At 38.9% G+C, this 14,942-nt stretch overlaps 1 protein-coding gene across 1 annotated transcript in view; it reads left to right on the top strand.

The window, feature by feature from the left end:
* The first annotated feature begins 2,982 nt into the window (after positions 1-2,982).
* The window catches only part of LOC131435349 (uncharacterized), a 129,204-nt gene continuing 117,244 nt past the window's right edge, over positions 2,983-14,942 (top strand). Inside the window, exon 1 of the mRNA XM_058603142.1 lies at positions 2,983-4,191. The gene's annotated coding sequence lies outside the window, so the exon portion shown is untranslated. The remainder of the gene's footprint in view (positions 4,192-14,942) is intronic.

The following is a 14,942-nucleotide window of genomic DNA, read 5'->3' as shown; positions in this document are numbered from 1 at the left end:
ACCGTACTCTAAACGACGATTTAAATTTTTTGTTGAATCCGAAAATATGCAGTAATTATTGGTAGGACCATAAGACCTTTCATTTGAGGCCAAGATTAAGAATAACGATTTTGAGTCCAGTTTACAACAATTTTTACAGTTTTTGTTTCGCCGGTTAAAGTGACGGTGTACAATATTGAACACACTTTACTCTGTAACTCCGGAACATTAAGTCGAATCCGGATGAAATACACAAATTACGTATGGGGCCAAAAGACCTTTCGTTTGAATCTCAGTTTGTGGAAATCGGTCAAACCACCGCAGAGAAAAGTGAGTGAGATCCATTTTGGTAAATATGACCACTATTTCCGGTGCTTCCGGAACCGACCGGTAACCAGGATAGTCGGAATCGGTTTGTTTAGTTGCCTACTGATAATTGCTATCGATTTGTGTAGTTTTGAGACCAGTTTAGAAAAAAATGTACGTTTTTTATTTTGCCGGTTTAAGTGACGGATACAATATTGAACATACTTTACCCTATAGCTCCGGAGCCGAATGAAATTCAGGAATTCCGTATGGGACCATGAGACCTTCCATTTGAATCTAATGTCGTTTTTCATTGAGAACACTCGTGGAGTGTTTTGCTCGATTCGTGCAGTGGGGCAATCAAAACAGGTGCACGGTGTTGCACTTTCGGGGCAATTCGCGGGCAACTATTTTGCACCCCCCCACAATCGGTTCAGCCATCTCCGAGAAAACCTAGTGAGATTATTTGGCACACACACACACACATACACACACAGACATTGCTCAGCTCGATGAACTGAGTCGAATCGTATATGACACTTGGCCGCCCCCATCGTTGATTTAGTGAGCGAAAAAAAGCTGAACTCCATCTCCGAAATGATGACTTGGACGAACAAAAAAAGGTTCCAAGGATTGGTTTGCCGCCCCCTAAAACGTTGCGCCCGACATCCCCTCAATATTCGTGGTGGGAGGCGTAGTGTTTCTTCTCTAGAGCCTCTTCCTCTCATGTACTTTGTTTTTGACGCATTTATGGTCAGTCCGATACGCCTAACATTAGCTTTTAGTTCGCTGTGTGTTTCCTTCATCTTCTCAAGGTTACGTATCACAATATCAATATCGTCAGCAAAGCCAAAAAGCTGTACGGACTTTTAGATGATCGTGTCACTCGTGTCGATCTTCGATCTTCGAATCACCAAAGGGACTCGAGAGCGTCCCAGTCTTATCGCGAATATGTGATCCGCAGTGGCGCGAACTCCAGTAAATCCTGCTTGGTACGGCCCTACGAATTCCTTAGCTATTGATGATAGACGCCGGCAAATGATTTGGGAGAATACACGTTCAGCAATGTATCTAGCAATCTAGCTTACCATCCTTTTTGTAGATGGGACATACCACTTCTTCCATCCACTCTTGCGATAAAATCTACTCCTCCGAAATCTAAGAAATCTAGCCAATACTTCTTCTCCATGGTTGAGCAGCTCGCCTCCTTATCTCCTCATTTATCTCCAACAGATCAAGGGCTGGGAATCTGTCGTCGGCTAAACGTGCACCCAGATTGATTCCTGTGTCGTTCTCTGTACCCTGTGCTTTACCATTGCTCGTCATATCACTGCTTCCACTTGTCGATAACCTCACGTTCGTTCGTGAGAAGCTTACCACTGGTATCTCTGCACATTTCGCCCTGTGGCGTATAGCCTCTACTAGAGTGCCTATAACCAGAGTGACGACATCTCATCCGTAATGTTGGCAACAATTCAAAACATTCCATTAGCTTTACATTGAAATGACAGGTCGTTTGCTCGTTTGGAACTGGTAGCTGTCATTCCAAACGAACAGCTGTCGCCACTCTGATTATAGTCACTCTAGCCTCTACGTGAGCGGTTCACATTCTCATAGAACTTCCGTGTGTCATTTGCGCGGTACAGCTGTTCCAAGGCTAGGTGATATTGACTTACAATTTTTTTTGTTGGTGCGTTCTCTGTATATTTCGCTTTGAAAAAAATTTCAGTCAAAGTCAATCTTTCGTCGAGAACACTAAAACCGCAATACGCTTTGAAGCCATGCTCGTATGCAAACACCCCACAAAAAATAATTATGCAGTGGCTCGGTATCGTTACTCAAGAAGTAAATACAACTATTTAAAGAGTCAAAAATCGTCGATGGCCCTTGAAATCGTAGTTCGGTAGAAAAAGTGACCAAAAAGAACGAAAAACAAATCGTGGCATTGTTTTTGCTCAATCCTGACTTGTATCTGCGTCGAGGACAAGAGAAATTGAAGCAAAAAGGTCTCGAGTTATCGCACGTCGCCATGCGGGAGCATATGTGCGCAAACAATGTAAGAATCTTGCAAGAAGATAATTATCCTATACACCGGATCCGGCTCTGTGCTTAATGGAAACAGGGAAAATGCATTGTGACACTTGATTGGCCCTCTCGATCAACTTGATGCTCTTACTTAAAAGACCATAGTTTTACAATCATTTTTACAAAAATCATAAAATTGCGGAAGCAAATGATGTTATAATGTATGATTCAGACGGTCCACCTTAAACACCCAACTTAAATCACAACAATGTAAAATCGTATCATAATGCAATAAATATTAACATTTAATTAAAATGGCAACATGCGACACCATGCAATCTGTAACGCTTTATCAACAACCAAGACGCAAACCAAACGAGCGCAGTGTTACGTATTTTGATGCGATGATACCGTAGCAACAAACACATAGAAGTAAAGTCAATTCAATGAAACTGACTAAACCCATATAACCGATTTACCTGTTGAGGTTGAAGCAAACACCTCAGACCCCAGAGTGCACGAGCTTATGTTGCTTTTACATCATAGGCGTAACGCCGCATCCGTTTTAATTTTTTCTGGTTCTGTTTGTATTTGCGCGAGAGCCATGGAGAGCGCCGACCGCTATTGTTACGGTTGAAAACCAGTTCCGAGCAGGTTGTGATCGCGATCCATTCGTTAGTTTGATCGATTCAACGGTTCTCGACGGACGTGTCCGCGGTTGTACGCCGAAGACTCTTCTTGCGTTCACGCTTTAGATCTTTTTTTGTTGGTTTTCATTTTTCTAGTGCCTATACCTTCGTTATACATTCTGTAATAAATTATATTTTTCTTGATCTGTGTTCTGGCTTAACGTATTATAATCGGTCTTCTCAGCCTGTGCAATCGTTTGCCACTGACAAAGGGATCAGCCAGTACGAGAAGAACGAGCTGACTCGCGTTTTATGTGTGTGAAAATATGGCGTCTGCTATGATGGAACTGCATTTCTGTCTGTTCCTTTGAGCGCCGAGTAGCATTCCAGGATAATCGATATCCGCAGGTACAATTTGATGATGAATTGTAGCGACCGGTATGTTGTACGTGACTCTCGCGGTTGATTATGTGCATGGATGATGGATTGAGGTTACCACAGGATACCTGCAAACATGTCTGGAAAATATTAATTGAATATCACAAATGAATCGCGCAGATGGTATTTTTGCTATACTTCAGATTCCATGCTGGATAGTTCAGTGATGTTGGACTAGTGAAGATTTGTCGAATGTTCTTATACCAAGCTAACCCAACCAGCTCTGCGCCAATTGTGCGGATTGCGGCTCGTCACTTTCAATACCCGTTTATGCATAATAAACCAATACATCACACATCAGTATTTAATCTCAAAGAGGAAAAGAAATTGAAAAAACCGCTTGTTGCCTCAATTTTGCATGCAAAAAAGTTAACTATAATTTTTATTTTCACTTAAAAAACCAGTCCCCGAACACGATCAGTGGTCTGTTTGTGTGTTAGTTATCTGAAGTTGGCAGTGTGTGTACGCGCGTGTGAAAAGGTGTTCCAATGAAGAATTACTCCCGTAGAATACCAATTGTGCAAGCCATCAGCGGCCCAAGCCGCGCAGAAATGTAAAGTCGGAATCGTGAAGAATACACACAAAGTAGAAAGAAAACAACAACAGTGGAAATAGTCTACCTCTTTCAATGTGCAACTTAGCGACGGCGGCCGCTGCAGCGTTGCTGCTCCAGGACGGGAAAAAGTCAGTTTAAATAAACTCAAGTGAGTTCGACGGGGTTACAAGCCACGAACGGCAAATAGAAGAGAGAAAGTCATTCGTTCGTGCGGCGGGCTCTTTGGAGAGAGCACAGTGGGACTTCCGCTTACACAAGGTTAGTCAAAATTTGCAATGAATGTCCCTCATACTTTGAAACGCAATATACTATATGGTAGCCCAGGTTGGCATACAGTGCTGGTCTTACAAGCCAGTTGCCGTATGTTCGCGTCCCGACCTGGAAGGGTTCTTAGTGGAAGTAGGATCGTATAGCACTAGCCATTCAATGATTCTGTACGCTATGAATCGGCTGTGAAGTCTGTTGAGACAGAAAGACCAAATTCCACAAAAGGAATGTAATGCCATGACTTTGCTTCACTAATATAATTTAGGTTTTGGCATCTACATGCTTGGAACCATAAAGTCGTCAATTTTGTTTTCGTCTGAGACATCAGGAAAGAAATCAGCCTTCAGTGCAAAATATGCGTATTCCACAAAACAATTTTCTTTGACTCTTGAAAAACAAAAAGGCCATATCTGAGTAAACGAAGTCAGTTCCACTATTGCAGGAACTACCGAAACCGGAATCCGGGAACCGGTATAATCGAAGTCGGTTCGAGAAAAGTGTTGGTAAAAGGTACATTTAAATTCATACACTCGCACCTGCTAGCAGAATGCAAGTTACAGTCGAAACCAGTAAAATTCAAGCTATTCTAACACTAAGTCATTACAAATAAAATTTTCCGTCATTTGACAAATTAGATCTTTATGAATTACATCGTATGAGGTCACTTAGTCACCCGTAAAATTCAAAATTTTTTAGAGTGCGTCTTATAACAATGACTATCAATTGGAAAAGTTTTGAGGAGAGTTTAGCAATTACTTTATGTGTTTTACTTCGCCGCTTTTAGTGACAGTATACATATTTTAACAAACTTCACCCTGTAATTCCGTAACCGGAAGTCGGATCCGGACGAAATTCAGGAATTCAATATGGGACTACAAGACCTTTCATTTTAACCTGAGTTTGGGCAAATTGATCAAGCCATCGCTGAAAAAAGTGAGTAAGATTTTCTTATTTCCGGAATAGGAAAATCGGAACCAGGATAGTCAAAATCGATTCATTCAATTGTCTACTTATAATGGCTACCAATAGGAGTAATTTCGAGCCCAGATTAGAAACAGATTTACATTATTTGTTACGCCGGTTTAAGTGACGGTATCAAATTTTTAACACATTTTTCCCTATAATTCCGAAATCGGAAATCAGATCCTGAATAATTTTAGAGTTTTGTTTGGGATTGTGAGACCTTTCATTTCACCTAATTTTGTTATAATCGGTCACGCCATCTCTGAGAAAAGTGTGTAAGTAATTTGAAATAAGAATTATTTTCACTAATTCAGGAACTTTGTATGAGACAATTATACCTTTCATTTGAATCAAAGTGTGTGATAATCGTTTCAGCCGTCTCTGAGAAAAGTTAGTGCACTTATTATCTTTTTTTTTGCACATATCACCCTGTAATTCCGGAACCGGAAGTCGGATTCGAATCAAATCCAGGAACTTTGTATGGGATTACAAGAACTTTCATTTGAAAACAGGTTCAGCCATATCCGAGAAAAGTGAGTGCAAAAAAATGTTACATATATACATACACACACAGACATTTTGCGTGCTCGACGAACTGAGTCGAATGACATATGACACTCGACCCTGCGGGCCCGGTTCAAAAGTCGGTTTGAACAGTGATTGCATAACTTTTCTATATAAGAAAGCTAAAAATCATTTACTGTACGTCTGCTTAGCGGATCATGTTGTTTCGCGAGGTGGCACTAGCAGTCCGAAATAATCCACTAATGCACTGATGAGCCGAATGAGAAACATAAAACAACTATTATACTCATTGCATTCATTCCGCTTAGACAAAATATATATCGATAAAGATGGACCCAAACCAAGCCAAGCTAGAAAACTGAGTTTAAAGGAGGTGGTGAACATTTCATATGATCCGTCAGTGTAAAACATTACAATCAACTTCTCTAAATTTGTCATTAAAAATATTTTGGATCACTTGAGGGATCCGGAATTCCGCAAATCAGTGATGTCCGAGCTCAGTGATGTCCTATACCTGCAGTGTGTGCTTATTAAGCTCGTGTGTTGTGCTTTTCAAACCAGACTCATGAGCGTGTGCTATTTGTGTAGTCCACCTACTGACAAGAGACAATACAAGAGCGGACACTGTGTGCTTAAAAATTATATTATATTATTAAAAAAAGAAAAAACCGACACTCAAGTAAGCACATGAGCCAACTCACGAGCTAGCTCCCCATTCCAGCTCATGAGCCAGCAGATGAACCAGTATCGCGAGCTGGTTCTTCGAAGCATAGGATTCTCGATCTAGTAGCAACACGGCACATGAGCGTGTGCTTCAGACTTCGTGTGCGTGTTTTTGAAATAGTACAGCACACGGACTGTATGAGAGCTGAATCGCAGAATTAAAATTATCAAAGAAATGAACACGGTAAGGATTGTCGAAGGAGGAATATTGTTATGTGACATAAAGTCAAAGTACAAGGTCATAAATCTGGTTCCGATGGCCAAAGGATTTAAGACACTACATCGAATGAGCTGTCAATATGGGAGATCTCAAAAACGTTTTTTTCAACGGAAGAATACCTGTCAGTTTGACCCATTAGATTAAGCTGTAGTTGTGCAGATTCATGCTTCCTAGAAAATACTACCAGCTCAGTTTTCTCCGTGGACAACTCGATACCCATGTAGACAAAGTGTCCAAGGTAGTTTGTAATGGTCCTTGCAGATCAGTAGACTTGGCTCCTGTGATAGATACCACACCATCATCTACAAGTTAAGGATCAAGATTAAGATTAAGGATCAAGAGTAAACCAAGATAACTTGTGTTGGTAATTTGTGTATTACGTACATTTTATTTGGTACGTATGTCATAGATCTATGTATTCATATATGCAGTGCAACCAGTTCATCAAAGTGGCTTGCACGATTGAGTTTCAAACAATCTTTTTAGCAATAATTTATTCTCAAACGAACGTTAAGCCAAACTTTTTGGATGAAATATCAATTTTGATAATTTTTTTACCAACATTTGATGTAGATTTCAATTCCCTAATATGTAGATATTTCATTAGGGATGTAGATTTCAATTCCCTAATAAAAAAGTTAGCAACACTGCTTCAATGGATTTGTATTAGATTGCGCTACACAGAATAAACAAAACTAAATATTTTCTGTTACAAGAGCAGTTTTCCGGAAAAATAAATAGTTTTACGACAACATTCCATATCCATTGCCTTTCGCGTATTAATTTAAATGTTCCTTTTTTCGGGTTTACTTATAGAAGGTACGTAAATCTTTATATCGCAATAATTGCTGCAAGAGGAAATCCATATAGGAATGTGTTTGTTGCTAATCAAATGTTTTAGTGGATGTAAGCTGAAACTGAAATATGTACTGAAGGGGGCTGATGCGTAAAAAACGTGTACTTTTTCAGAAAATAAGTTGTACTAAAAGTTGTTCATGCTTGTGCAGCTTGTTCGAGATAATTTTTATAGAAACTGAATCAAAAGCTTCCTTTATGTCCAAGAATACTGATGCCATTTGTTTCTTGAGAGCACAAGAAAAATCGTTCGTTCCTTTGCCTTAACGAAAAACCAAATTGTGTGTCTGAAAGCAATCCATTTGTTTCCGTCCATTAGTCGAGACGAAGCAAAGCCTTAGTATTCCTGCAGTGGAATTTGACCTTCTGTTTCAACAGACTTCGCAGCCGATTCAAAGTGTACAGAACCATTGCATGGCTGGTGCTACGATTCTACTGACACTACTATTCCTTCCAGGTCGGGGATCGAACATGCGATAACTGCGGTTTGTAAGACCTGTGCCCTATGCATGGAACCGTCAACCCGGGACAGCCGAGACGAAACAGAACCATTTTTTCAAACAGTTTCCAAATCGTAATCGGCCGATACGAGTTGTGGTCGGAGACTCATTTTCCCGGCTTCTGGATAGCGATAACCCTCACTTGTCTCCAGTCATGAGGAACAAAGTTCTTATTGACGTACTTGTTGAATAAGTTTAACAGACGCTTTTTGCGATATCAGGAAGATTTTTAAGTAAGTTGTATTTGATTGTATCACGCATTGAGGCATTGTTATTTCACGATAAGAGGGCAAGAGAAAATTCCTTCATTGAAAAGAGAGTATCGTTTTTACTGCTCCACGATATTGCACGAAAAAAAAGCAAAAGAAAATTCTGTCGTTGAAAAGGGAGTATCGTTTGCAGTGTATCGGAAGAACGCGGCGCGACAGGACGAAGTCAAATATCTAGCGATTTGAAAATTCCACGGCTTCATTATTACTGGTTCCTAGCTACTACCAAAGCTTATGAATCAAAATCTAATATCAAGAGGCGAAAACTTCTGATTTCGGAGATATAATGGTATAAGTGACGCAACCGACAAAACGCATTATTTTCTTTCCGCATAATTTTCTCGGAGATGGCTGAGCCGATTTATAAAAGCTTTGGCTGCTTTGAAAGTTTGAAAGGTTGTAAATCAAGTTCAAAGTGGCTATTACTTCCGGTTCCGGAGATATACTGGTATAAATGACGTAACTGACAAAACTCTTTTTTTCTTTCTGCACAATTATTTTACGTCGCCGCTGTTCTTCCGAGTCCCTCTTAGCAACGATTGCAAAACTACTACTGTCACTAACCTACACGTTGTTTGAACATAACGCAAGGTTTGAGTTGCGATTATTCAAATTCATAAACTGGAACAATATGTCAAAATTTGAGTATGTATTTGAGTAAAATAAACTCATTGCCATGAGTTCTCTCGCATTTATTCATATATTAGAGTAATCGTTGAGTTTTTAAACATTTGAGTGAAAAAAAATACTTCTTGCAGTAGATCCGGTTTTGAAAACATGAATCATCGTCAATCATCGATGTTTTGTGGTTTCAATTATGCTTAGTGAAAAGCCCAACATAGAGATATCAAAATAATTCAATTTTGACTCCAAACCTTTAAAAAAGGAATCGGTTTTGAATCACTATTTTGCGCATTCAAAAAAAAGAAGAATAACTTTGTATATGAAAATAACGAAGCAAAGTTTCTTCATTTTGAGAGCAAGGAACTCAAATTTTGAGTTGAACTTTCTCAAATTTTGAACAAAATATTTTTTTCTTATTTTGAGTAAAAATTACTCAAGTTTGGACAATTTCGTCCCTTAATTCAAAAATGAGTAGATAGGTGGTAACTCAAGTTTAGAGTACGTGCACTTTTTATGAATTTGAGTGATGTGTCACTCTATTTTGAGTTATGCTCAATGAGGGTGTACACGCTCTTTGAACATAACTCATGGTTTGAGTTGCGATTACTCAAATTCATAAACTGGAACAATGTGTCAAAATTTGAGTATGGATTTGTGTAAATTAAACTCTTTGCCATGAGTTCTCTCGCATTTTTTCATACATTAGAGTAAGCGTTGAGTTTTTAAATATTTGAGTGAAAAAATACTTCTTGCAGTTCAGAGCGTTTTCATTATCGGAATAAAGAATGGAAGAATACGTCGTTTTCCATTGCCGTTTCTAGATCCGGTTTTGGAAGCATGAACCATCGATGTTTTGTGGTTTCAATTATGCTTAGTGAAAAGCCCAACATAGGGATATCAAAATAATTTAATTAAATATTTTTTTCTTATTTTGAGTAAAAATTACTCAAGTTTTGACAATTTCGTCCCTTTACGCAAAAATGAGTAGATAGGTGGTAACTCAAGTTTAGAGTACGTGCACTTTTTATGAATTTGAGTGACGTGTCACTCAATTTTAAGTTATGTTCAATGTAACGTAAACATTACATGGGTCTAACGTAAACATTACACATTGAACTAGTTTACCATAAATTCTAATCGAAAATACCCTATCGGTAATCAGTTACAGCCGACCCTAATAGGTAGATTGTTCACAAAACTAACATGTTATCAGCTGATTCTTCTTCTACGATTTACAAGGATGTCTCCCGGCCTGACCAAATATTACGTATCGCCATTTGTACTCGGATGTATGTAACATTACCATACACTGTGCACCTCGTTGTTAATTGAGGCGAATGCAATTGCATCTCTTTCACAGCTGAACATAATATACACTGTGTTACTGAGCCTTGTTGAAATATATTTCATATTCAAAATATATTGAATTTTCTAAATGAGTCCTGAAAAGAACTATTTGACCTCGATTGTGTTTGAATTCTACACACTTAAAAAATATCCTGTGATTTTACATCTTATTAGATGCACATAAATGGAGCGTCGTAGTTCACGCAAATTTACGAGGAAGAATATTTAATATTGTGTCTAAAACTCCATGACATAAATTCGTTGAAACAAAAAAAGAATACTGATAGCAACCGCCGTGACTTGAACCGAGAATCATTGGATCGCAAGTACGTCTGCTAATCAAATTATTCTAGATTTGCACTTACCTAATGAGTTCTATTGTCGATTTGCTGAGAAGCAGCCTTTATAGTTCTTTAGTTAACATTTAGAGCTCTTAGAATGGCTGATTTTGTAAAATGTTTCCCATCGTTGTTTACTTTCCAGTGTGTTTTGCTCGAATGCGAACGACCAGCAGCTGAATGCCTCTGAAATAACCGTTGCAAAAACCTGATCCAAGCAATATTATTCTCGGTGGCCCGATTTGCTGATATTCTCCATTGTCCAATGCTGTTGATATTTTTTTTAAACGCAAAGCACCAGATGAGTAATGCTAGATGTAATCCAACTCTCTTGACGTAGATGGCGGTTTGCGCACTTAATATTGGATTAACTTAGACTGAAGGTAGCAAGCATGAAACAGGGTATATTTATAGATTCGAATAATTAAAAGCCTTTCTGATGACTTGTTAGCCATTTCTGAAATTACTCATGACCCATAGATTTTGCTTAGTATACCATTTTTAAATGAGATTTTTTTTCACCTATTGCAATTACTAAATGCAGATGGTCTGATATCTTGAATGTAAGTTAATTTAGATTATGTGAAAAAGGCATAATTACACCATTCAGGCTCATGTGAATCAACAATAGTAACCGTCGGGAAGAATGAATTTACACGAACTGGCAATTACGCAGCTAGTCTTTTAATTTTTTCTCATTTGCATTGGCGCTGATGACCGCCAAGAAAAATCTACAACTCACACGCATCTTTCTAATTAATTTTACATTACGACAAAATTTCACTTTCTTCCTCGTTACAACAGGTTTCGCTGACTTAGTCAGCTTTGCTGATTAATTCGCTTGACTGGGAGGCATCTTTTGATCTCAAACCCGTCAGTATTATGAGAAGGTTTTCTGCTTTCCGCTCACAAAAGATAAAACAAGAAAAATGAAGCCCAAGTACTACCAGAAACCCTCTAATCAAATGAAATTACCGGCTGTAATCGAGCTCGTTGCGGACGCACGCAATTCGAAGCGGTTCAAATGCAGCCAACGTACCGGATCGACAGCCGGCGACAAGCCCTCTGGTGTGGGGAGGAGTTTCCTTGCGGGGTACTCTCACTATCGTTCGACCAGTTAGTATTCATATCAAACAGTAACCGATACGAGTGCCAGGGCCACGAGAAAGAGCAAGCCAGCTGGAAAAACACGCATCAACTCTATGGTTAAAACATGTTCCGCCACAGCTGACTGACCGGCGTGAGAAGACGCGCCGATCGGAACTAGAAACATCGTCGATCAGAAGTTTCAAATAACCTGAATGGAGGAAAATGTACTTTTTTTTTCCTATTCGTGCCCGCGTTTAGAGTTATACATAATAGCTTAATGAACTCCAAAGAAAACAAATAAACCTATCGATCATTTTCGATCATGCTTGTTTAGATTCTATTGTCACTATAATTGCACCTGATCATTTGGTCCAGAGTGTCTATAAGTAAGCAATTTAAATACTATTGGGTGGGCAGTGAATGATTAATTTAATTAATTCATTAAAATATTATGGCATCTTTCACTACCTTGAGCTGAAGACGGACCACTCATTCGTTCGTTGGGAAACACGCTTTAACGCGGAATCAGTTTCTCATCAGACCACGCGCAAAGATGGCGTAATCTGCGGTTTAAAAAATGAGGTAGCAACGATTGTGAAATATACATCCTCTCCTCGGTTGGAGTGTGTTAGCATACGATGTGATTAGTTGTACTGAGTATCACTCGATGTGTTGTGCTAATGCGCTTTGAAGGATACTAATAATGTTTGGTGCTCAGTGAAAAGCCATCAAATGAACTTGAGCAATCTGCAATTACACAGTTGTCAAGTAAAGTAGTCATAAACTCGTTTGATCGTTGGCTCTAGAAAATTAATATTAGGTGCGATGGGAGCTTAATGGAATGTGTAATGAATGTTTTTTCCTTAATGAAGTTTGCTATGACTAGGCTATGCTTGATGAAAGTCACAAAAACCTCACTGTTTTTCTACAGTAAAGAAAATACTCGAATTTTTTTTAAAGTCTTTTTTATTTTTAACTTGATCTTACAAAATAAGTCATTTATACAAAAATAATTCTCGATGAATATATGATTAGGTCTTGAGGACAAATGACAGATTCTTTTGTTTGCTTTATCTTTCAATTATTACGGAATATTCCTGTAGTTTTCGCTAATTTCTACAGTGTAGAATCAAATATAACAGTTTTAGTCATTATTCTCTGCAAATAGAGTACCGTAATAATTGAAAGAGAAAGTAAACAAGGAGGATCTGTTATTTGCACTTAGGACCTAATGTAATGTTGATCCAGAAATAAGGTAGAAAATCAATGGAGGCATACAGTGATGCCAGAAGTTTTGTTGTTTCAATACTTTATATCTCCGATAAATGGACAAGAAGGTGGTAGCCATTATTGAGAAAGATAAATACCAATCTTTCTGTGCGAAATGTGGCTCTCAAAGCTTGGGAAATCATAATAATATGTACGAGAAGAGAAGCAGAGGCAAGGACGTACAAAGTGAAAAAATTACCGAGTATTACCGGACAAAGAAGGTGTCCAAATTCCCGAAGAAGTATTTGATTTGGCAGGGCATATGCAGTTGTTGAAGCTGCTAGTATTTTTCAGAAGCCACGACTCTCCAGCAGGCATGCCCAAACAGCGATGCCAACCCTACGGATTTATCCGTAGATCTACGGATTTCTATCTTTTTTACGGATCTACGGATAGACCACTCAAAATCTACGGATTTAACATGATTTCTTAAAAAAATTATTGACCATTCATTTTTTTATTTTTTCTCTAGATAACAAAGAAAAATGATTGAATATTGTCACCTCGTTGTTAGAGATATTTTTTCCTCATGTCTAATTATCAAACATCTATCGTCACCGATTACTTATTTATTTTTAGTCTGCCTTTATCGCTTGGAATTCCAAACTATTAATTTTACGCATCTTTTGATTTTTTTTGTATTTGGTATTTACTCATTTTCATTCTAAACATGTAGACTCATTTAGTGAGTTGTTTTGTCTCTATTGGGAAGGATGATTTGTCAGTCGAAAGAGTTCCGCACGAAAAGTTCGTCTCAATGGAGCATATATGTACGAGCATAAGTAGACTTGAAGCCAAATCTACGAATTTGACTTCAGGGAAAAGTGGTATCACTGTGTCCAAACACTACACTGCACAGCGTGCTTCATATAACCACCGCCACCGCGTGTATTGAGAATGCAATGGCATTGCCATTGCGTGCCAGTGCACAAAGAGAAACACGAAATGCAATATCCGAGGCCACGGAGCCCGTGGCGATGTGTTATTTTCGGAACTGGTGTTTCAAGCTTCGGCATACACCGGAACCGCGTGTTTTCAATTTCGTTAAACACTGGAGCCGAGTGTTTTGAATTTAGCGAAGGCACCGAAGAGCACTCATGCGTTGGTTATATTGTCAATCAATTGAATTCAATCAAACGCGTATTGATGATAAAAGAATAAATCATTCAAACGCATTTTTCGTCATACCGTGGTGGTATAGGCGATTATAGTACAAGCAACGTATAAGGCAAAATCGGAAACACTCGGCTTCGGTGTTTGCCAAAGTCAGGGACACTCGACTTCAGTGTTGCCCGAAAATCCAAACACCGTTGCTTGGAAGTTACACGAGCACAGCTACGGGTGCTTTTTCTGCTGCGTTCGGTGTTTGTTTTTCAACACGGACACGAAGCGTAGCATTCAATACTCCTGGTGTTGTGCTCATGAGTGAAGGTGAGTACCGTGCAGAACGAATCCGTGTTTAAGCCATGCCTGCTCTCCAGTTCTATTGTGGTCTCTTAAACCTATGCCAAATCCGTCCTGGTATGATGAAAGGTACAAGATGTCAAATATGTGTCAAAAGCATCCAATCCACCAAACTTTCTACAGCTTCGCCCAATAGAGAAATGCTGGATTCTAGTTAAACGGTAACTTCGAAACTAAGAAGATAGCAAATGGTACCGATGATTTCAAGAGAAGAATGAGAATCGTCACCGCCGGCGTATCTGAGGAATATGCTTTGAATTAATGTGCTCTTCTGGCGACTACCACTTCGACAAATAAGAAATGACTATTTTTGGTATTTCTTTCAGTAAAAAGTATTCAAACAAAATAGATTGTGTTTCATTGTTACTGGCTCGTGAATTAACGGCTGTTATCGAGACGAAGACAACTCTAAAAAATCAAAGCCTTGGTATTACATTCCTGTAGTGAATTTGACCTTCTGTTTCAACAGACTTCTCAGCCGATTCAGCGTGTACAGAACCAATGCATGGCTGCTGCTACGATTCTACTGACACTACGAATCCTTCCAGGTCGGGAC

Source organism: Malaya genurostris, chromosome 3, assembly GCF_030247185.1.
Source record: "Malaya genurostris strain Urasoe2022 chromosome 3, Malgen_1.1, whole genome shotgun sequence".
Classification (NCBI taxonomy): domain Eukaryota; kingdom Metazoa; phylum Arthropoda; class Insecta; order Diptera; family Culicidae; genus Malaya; species Malaya genurostris.
Note: the sequence above shows the minus strand (reverse complement) of the source record. Positions and strands in the feature narration are given on the sequence as shown.